Below are 8,495 nucleotides of genomic sequence, written 5' to 3' on the forward strand. Positions count from 1 at the left end.
GGGCTGGACATGCTTCAATGATCCCACCCCATGCAGAGGCTAACAAAGCTTGGGAAGAAGAAGGTCCAGTGAAAATGGACACAAAGAGGACAGAATTTACAGACCAAAGGGACATATGTCAGAACTCCCAAGATAAGGAAGTTCCTGCCAAGCTCCTGCTGCCACCTTTTCTTTCAGTCTTGTGCCCTCTAAAAATGTCTCTAAAAATGGTTTGATTTTCAAGCTATTGGTCCATGAGGTAATGCTAAATAGTCTAGGAAATAATTTAATTTTCAGATAAAGTATGTTTTTTATTCAGATGGTGACTCACAAGAAATTCAGATAGTTGAGAGGCTTTACTGAGCAGCAGACTTAGGAACTCCTGCTCCAGAAACTGTTTCCATGGTTAATTTGACAATAAACTTTTGAGTATGTAGAAAGACTTATTTTTCAGCCTCAGATTTATAACCCGTTGGGTTGGCAAAATCTTTTATGAATTCCATAACTGCATTTTGGCCTGACTTAATCTTCCATGCAAAGCATCAATTCTATTTCTGTTCCCCAAACCCATCTATTTTTACACAGGGGCTTTGTGTGTCATCCTCTGCATGGTCCTGGCTGCCACACTCCCAGCCTTCATCCAGTCCCACATTTTCCAGAGCATTGTCTTCCCAAAAACTCCTGTCTCCCATGACCCCATTTTCAAGCTAGCAGCTTCTCAGTTCCTACTATTGTCTTTAATCTCCACTGCTTCCAGGCACATACATCTTTTCCTTGTCTTTTCCTTTTGCTTTTCAGTGTATTCTTCCTCTTGTTCCTGCAAATCCAGCTCCCTCCTGGTAGTTTCTCCTCCTGAATCTGAGCTGAGCTCCCCTGTCTGCTCCATACCCAGCCCTTGCTTTTTTATGCTGCTGTTCCCATCACTTTCAGCAGAAGCAAAGAATTCCTGTGCGATGGCAGTGTAAAATCATACACTTGGGGTTTTTTTACTGATAAACAAGGTTTATCCCATTCTCTTTGAAGAATTCTATTCCAGCATGTTTGGGGAAGCCTTTTAAATTGTTTCAGAGAGACAAATAAGAAGTACCAATTTTTTTTTCCCCCCCACGTTCCCAAATGCTGCATGATTCCCAGGATCTCAGCTAGAACTTTGCAATTAGGCAATTTTAAATCTTGTCAGAGCTGCAGACAATATGAGGCCAGACAATGCAGCATAGACATAACACAATTAGAGTGAGTGTTCCAGTTATAAAGTAAGATAAGATGTGCATAATACGAAAAGGAGTGACTGAGGGCAGAGGGGAAAATGAAGGGCTCAAATTCCTTCCTCAGCTTCAGCAGTTCTTAAACAATTGTAGGGAGCTGCACGCTCCAAGTGGGTTGGAATTTGTCCCATTACTCTCTAGGGTGGAAAGCTGCTCCTTCTGTCCTGTTCCTTCCCCAGACAAACACCCCATTTTCCTATTCTGGGCTCAGGCTTATTATTTCTCTGTTTCTGGTAAAATCATCCTCTACACACAAGCGTGATCCCTGCAGCTCTTAAAATCCAGAGTCACCATGACCTGATGTAATACAGTTTGTTGCCACCGCTTGGGGCGTGGTGTCCCGGGTCGAGGACGGCTCGGAAGCAGCACCTTTGCCACACGGACCAAGCACACGCACACACCAATGTGGTGGATGGTGAAATGGCATTTATTAACGGCTGAACGGGGTAATTTATAACAGGGGGTAACGGTAAGGGAACGGTAAAAGGGGAGGGGTTCTGCCTGAGCGTAACATCGCAATATCTTGAGCGTAACATTGTGATATCTTCCCACATTTCCCCCCCCCTTTTATGACCAGCTAAAAACATAGAAAATGCTAAGGTTAAAACTGACAAGTGGGAAAGGTGTAACTGGCAAAATGCACCGAACTTGAACAATGTAACACAACCGCAACAAACTTGTAACTGTAAATGTTTAACAAACGAAAAGCTAACTATCTCTAACTGGTTTTTCTAAAAAACCCACGAACTTGTTTAAAATATAAGGCGATCAGTCATGGGGGCTGACTCAACCATGACTTTGGATATCTTCACAGGACCTCCTCAGTTTTTTGGCTGATAATTGTTAACACAGTTGACAATTTGAAATCATACATTTACCACAGCACCGAATTACCCTCCCAGAGTCTGCGACAGCTGACCTTAAAACAAGAGAGATGTGGAGAACTCATGTCCGGATTCATGTTTCTCCAAAACGCCCTTTGAACCTTTTGACGCAGAAAAAACTCTGGGTTGATTGGCATTCCATTCAAGTAGAGCCAGAACCTGGCCAGAGTTCGAACTCTACTTGATGGATACCACTTAAACTGATCTCTGCGCCGGCATCTCCTTTAGTTTGGTCACTGAGTTTTTCACGACCCCAGTATGGTCTGCCATTGGGCCACTTGATGATTCGTCACAGCCTTTAGGAAGATACAGGCCATGGGGGCGTCTGAGGATTCAGTCCTGCAAAACAAACTTCACAAATTTCATTGGTTTTTGCCCTGAAGGTCCGGTTTTATTGACTTATTTTTCTTGACGGCTGCGTACCCTCACCCTGTGCTTACCAGCCTCCAACCCGTTTCCCATTCTCCTAACTCATTTTTAATCATGACTTGTGGGCCTTCCTCTAGTACCCGGGTGGCCCAGTGTCACGATGTTAAGGTGTTCTTCTGGCCAGAAAGATCTGTTCACTGTATAGTTTGCTAAACAGTAGGCTGCTGCAGCAATTTGTGAAGGAAGGTACTTCAGAAGAGCATCAACTTAAAGGGGACTCAGCTCTGCAAGATACCTTGCAAAGTTCTCTGTCCTCATACAGATTCCACATCTCTGAATATACTGAAGGAGGAACTGGTTGATGGTTGGGGCTATTAGGTCAAAACCCAGCACTTTGAGAAGCAAGTGTTCCATTCTTAGCAGCTGCTTCTTTGTGTAGGTATCATCTGTTATATAGACAAATTCATCCACATCTGGTGGGTAGATCTCTTCATACTTCGCAGCCAGAAGAATTGCTGCTGTTCCCACAAGCTGTAACTTCCCTCTGAGAGCAGACATGTAGGAAAGAAACCTGTCCAGGAAGTTCACTGCCAAGTACAAAGTCTCTGTCCGAAGTTTATAGTCTTCCCCTACTTCTGCCAGCCAGTCTACCAGGATAGCACGCATTCCTGTTGTGGTATCTGGCTGCTTCTTCATGTAGTAGGGCTTGGGCCTAAATCTTCTGCCCCTCGGAGGTACTGATGAATGTCTTCTGCATACTCTCCCACAGCCAGAGTTACAACATCTTCCGCTACCATAGGAGAGCCTGAACTCAGATCCAGCAGCCGATGAATACTGGATGTCATTGCACTGGTATCCAGTTCACAGTGGCTTAATTCCAGCTCTTCAGACACTTGGCAGCTGTAGTTTTCTTTATCTTCTGAATCATCTATGTAGATAGCAAAACCTTGCTTTGATGCAGCACTGATGATGCAGTTGGGCACTTCATCTTTTCTAGATGAAGTGATGTTTTCAAAGCCAGAGAAGCGCTTCATAACAGCAGCACCCTGGCCGCCAGGCTGCTGCTGCTGCTGCCCGTTCTCCGTCAGCACCCCCAGCACGGCCCGGCCGCCACTGCTGCGGAGGGCGGCAGCGCAGGACTCCCGCCGCCCCGCACGGCTCTTCTCTCCGGTGCGATGCATCGCCCCGACCTTGGTACCATGCTGCCTGGCTCCGCTCGCCACCAGCCCACGGAAGGGTCCAGCTGCCCCACGCCGCCCAGGCTGCCCGCCAGCCTTGCGTAGGCGTGGCCGCTGGAGGCAGCGGATGTTGGCCGCGGCCGGTTGGGAGCCCGGCGGCTCAACCCCCGGCACGCCGTCCCACCGGCCCCGCCGGCCGCGCCAGCCGCAGGCCACCATGGTGACCCCCCCCTTCTGAGGCTTGTCACCCTGCGGTGCGTAAGGCGGAGGCCCCGCCCCGGCTCCCTCGGACTCCGAGTCAATAGCAGCGCCCCGCGCCTCCGAGTTAACGGCGGTGCTCCGCTCCTCCGAGTCAATGGCGGTGCCCCGTGCCTCTAAGTTGACGGCTGCACTCCATGCCTCCGAACTAACGGCCACACTCTGTGCCTCTGAGCTAACGATCGTGCTCTGCACCTCTGAGCTAACGACTGCACCTCGTGCTTCCTCTAGCAGCCTGTCCCAAAATGACCACTTTTTCCCTGCAACCGGGGTGCCTGGGCTCGAGAGCCGCGAAGAACATTCCTGCGGCTGTAAATCCCCACGCTCAGCGGACCCACGATCGTCCGCACTCTGCCGGGGCCCCACCCGCAAACAGTCCTGGGTGGCCTTAACTTTTCCCGCTCCTTCTGAACTTTTTCCAGAGCCTGCATGACTCTGCCCCATAATTTTAGATTTCACCCCAAGCCTGAGGACATAGCCTCCTCCGCTAGGGCCCCGGTACAATCATCCCACACTTCCGGGTGGAGAATATCCTCCGTCTGCCCAATTACCCCAATGCGCAGGAGCCTCGACACCACGAGGATTGTCTCCCGGCTTGCAATCTATGCCCCACTGTCTATGAATTTTAAAAATGACCTTGGCAAGGGACTCTATCCTCTCCTTCGCTGGTTTTCGATGCGAGACCTCCTCCTTCGCCAATTTCCGGCAGGAGACTTCCTCCTTCGTTGGTCCTAGGCACGAGCCTTCTTCCTTCATCGGTCCTAGGTGCGAGCCTTCCTCCTTCGTCGGTCCTAGGCGCGAGCTTTCCTCCTTTGCTGATTCTCAGCACGAGACTTTCCCCCTTTGTCGGTCCTCTGGGAGTGTCCTCCCCACCAGAGACAGTCCCGCCGCTCTGGCTGCCATTCACTCGCCCAGGCGATTCCCGCTTCCCGGATTGTTCCCGGGTTCTCGGCACCACTTGTTGCCGCCGCTTGGGGCGTGGCGTCCCGGGTCGAGGACGGCTCGGTGGCAGCACCTTTGCCACACGGACCAAGCACACGCACACACCAATGTGGTGGATGGTGAAATGGCGTTTATTAATGGCTGAACAGGGTAATTTATAACTAGGAGGTAACAGTAAGGGAACGGTAAAAGGGGAGGGGTTCCACCTGAGCGTAACATCGCAATATCTTGAGCGTAACATCGCGATATCTTCCCACAACAGCTCAGCAAATAAACCAAGCAAATGGGATTTGTTCACAGATATTTTTCTCCTAAAGACAATTTTTATTCTTGTGCCTCTCTGCTCCTTCAGCTGCCTGACTGCTGGACAGTCCCAGGCAACACTTAACCACTGCCCTATTTCCTTTATTATGGCACTCTCAGGCACTGGAGAAAAAGGACTCTGCCAGCTCAAACTTCATAGTGTGTCTGATAAAACTGATATTTATATTTTTGTGCAAAGCCATCAGGGAGCCACAAAAACACCTCTTATTACAGAATGCTCTGCTACCAGGACCCTTTCATGGGGTGACCTCCTTCCACAAAGAGCCTCAGGCTCTTTCTTCATTAGCAAACTGTTGTAGGGCCTTCTGGGCCCTGTGACTGTCCAGGGGTATCTGATCTAATTTCTTCATTTTAATTATTGCTGCAAGAGTAAAGGCAGAAATTCAGAGCAGAAATGTTTAGCCCTGGGGAAAGGAGAACACATTCCGCTTTTCCTGTAATACTTTGGATTTCTTTGAACAAGAGACAGGGTGCTAACCAGAACTGCAGAGGAGACCTCTACAAATGCTAATAACTTATTTTTAATATGGGAGGATGGTGTATGTGGAGAGGCAACAGAAAATATAGAGGTATTTATGCCGAAAATTAATTTTTGTACTTAAAATTCCTTCTGCAGCAGCTCAAAGGCAGATGACACTCCCTGTTCACCTCACTGGGAGACCTCAGGGTTTAAATAAGGCTTCTCTAACTTGTTAAAATTTCTTGGCAGTTTATTACCTTGGTTCTTAATTACATTCGTTTCCCTGTGGAAATTCCTTTCACAGAGATTCTCCATCGCATGACTGCTGGAAGATTTCCAACAATTCACGTGTTTCCCCATTAATTTCAGACTCAAATATTGACTCGTTTTGGGACTGAAGTGACAATAAGACTGAATTTCTGATTTGTAGAGCTGGATATATATGTCCTGGGGTATAGTATAGACATTAATTCATCCCCCATTGGGTGACTGAAATGCCTGCTTTCTAGGGGAATTCTCAAAGTTTGTGCTTCAGCAGCAAATCAAAAAGAATAATGTGATGATGGCATAATGCCTCTGAAGATAATGAAAGTGTCAGAGACTCTTTAGCTCACGATGAGAGAAGTTGGTGAGAGAGTACAGGACCTGAATGCTGGAATTAAGCACAGGCTGAAAGACTGAAGTTTGTCGATGGTAGAGGATAAACCCCCTTTTCCCTGTGGAAGCCACATTGATTACCGGATTGCATGCAGTGGTGCAAATAAGTTCCAAAGGTTGTGGATGTTTTGAACAAATCCTATTGGACTTGGAAGCAAAATGAATCTCAAAAGCATTTGCAGACTCATGGTGTCTGTGGGAAGATATTGCGATGTTACGCTCAGGCGGAACCCCTCCCCTTTTACCGTTCCCTTACCATTACCCCTGTTATAAATTACCCCGTTCAGCCGTTAATAAATGCCATTTCACCATCCACCACATTGGTGTGTGCGTGTGCTTGGTCCGTGTGGCAAAGGTGCTGCCTCCGAGCCGTCCTCGACCCGGGACACCACGCCCCAAGCGGTGGCAACAGGTGTCTATATCAGTTTCTAACCAGATGCCTGCCAGCACTGCTGAGAAGAGATCCCAGTCTGAAGTCACAGCACAGCATCCCTCCTCCACCCAGGGCTTTCCTCAGCCTCACTCTTCAAAAATAAATCCAAGCACCTCTTATAAAAAGAAGTTTAAGGAATGCTATGTGGATTCCTATGACAGGAAATGTCCTCCAGGCTTCCCCTGCTTTCAAATTCTTCACTGCCTTCTCATCTGATGATGAAAGTGCCTGTGCTGCGCTACCACAGCTCCTGGCAATTTCTCAATAAGTAGCCCCTCCATGGCAGTGTGCTTCTATCCAGCAGGTCCTTGTGTTCTGAGAATTGAAAAAAAATTCTTCCATTTCCTCAGAAATCATTGGATGATGTTCATAATTTACCATGTCTTATTATAGAGGGCTACTGTTCTACCCAAAAGGGCTGTTTAATCAGGTCTTTAAGCCATAATCAGATGAGAAATGTCTGCTTTTCCAGCTAATTCCCAGAAATAATGCCTGTCCATAAAGGAGGAATTGAGCCTGACACGAATGTACTTTTTGAAATCATATTGCTATTAGCCAGAGCTTGCTACATATCTGGAAATAGAGCCTGCAATGCTAGATAGAAGAGTAATTTTCTTTTATTTCTGAAGGACTCCTAAAATTTTTCTATGATAATTTAACTTTTTACTAGGATATATCTGGTAGTTTCTGTGTTATATGTTGAAAGGATTGGGGGGAATAATGCTTGTTTAGTTTTCATTGGCAAGTTATTTTTCCTCAGTAAAATTTTTGAACTATGTCTCTAGCAGAAATGTAAAATCCCCAGTGTCTGTTTCTTGCATGTGTTTTCATTCAGAGGGTTACAGATGCTCAATCACAGGAAACAGTCATGGCAAAACAAGAGACAGAGAAAGTTAACAAGGCACAGCAAAGCAGAAGGAAATCTGTACAAGTACAGAACCCAAAAAATGGGAAAAGGACAGATAATCTACAAGGACAGGATATATGGACTTCCAGGTATTACTTAACTGTATGTCTTGCAACATGATTCCAGCACAGTTGTAGTTTTAGCTGGTATATGGCTTTGGGGTCAGATGTGGCCAGAAAGGAATCATAGCACTAAAGCAATCACAATAGCCATGCATGTGATTTAAGGTACAGATATTAAAAAAGTCAATTAAAAAGGGAAAACACTAGAAAGGCCTACACATCATAAATGTGTGTATATATATATATATATATTTTTTTTTTTTTTCTCATTGTTTGAGATAGAGGCAGCGCTGGCATATGGTGAGCAGTTGTGATATCCTCGTCAGGAGGTTTTCCAACTCTCAGTACCTTCCCTGATCATTTGGTATTTCTCCTAAGAGAGCAAGTACTTAGGAGTGACCTGGGAAATGGAAACTTAAAAAGCTTGGTGGGTTTTAGCTGCTGTCAAATTATTCCTGTCTATTATTTCTTTAATAAGTTTACCAAATGCAGTACATAAGTGCTTTTAACAGAGACAGGCATTTGAAACTGTGGGAGTTTTGTATCCTCACTAAGACACTTCACATGTAGAGATTATTTCCTTTCCCATCAGAAAGGCACAGAGAAAAAACTGAATTTAAACAAGCCTATTGCCATGAATAGTGAACTTTCATACTAAGACTCCTGTCTTGTGCTGTGTTTTTATACTCAAAGTCTGAGGGTTTTTGAGGAGCTCTGACTACAAAATAGAGGACAGAGAATCTCAGATTCTAGGTGAAAGGAAGTGGGAAAACAGGG

The 8,495-nt window shown here is 46.3% G+C and overlaps 1 pseudogene; it reads right to left on the reverse strand.

Annotated features, from left to right (window-relative positions):
- Positions 1–1,648: 1,648 nt before the first annotated feature.
- Positions 1,649–3,766, reverse strand: LOC136568437 (cyclin-A1 pseudogene; annotated as a pseudogene).
- Positions 3,767–8,495: the final 4,729 nt, after the last annotated feature.

Source organism: Molothrus aeneus, chromosome 32 (assembly GCF_037042795.1).
Source record: "Molothrus aeneus isolate 106 chromosome 32, BPBGC_Maene_1.0, whole genome shotgun sequence".
Lineage (NCBI taxonomy): Eukaryota > Metazoa > Chordata > Aves > Passeriformes > Icteridae > Molothrus > Molothrus aeneus.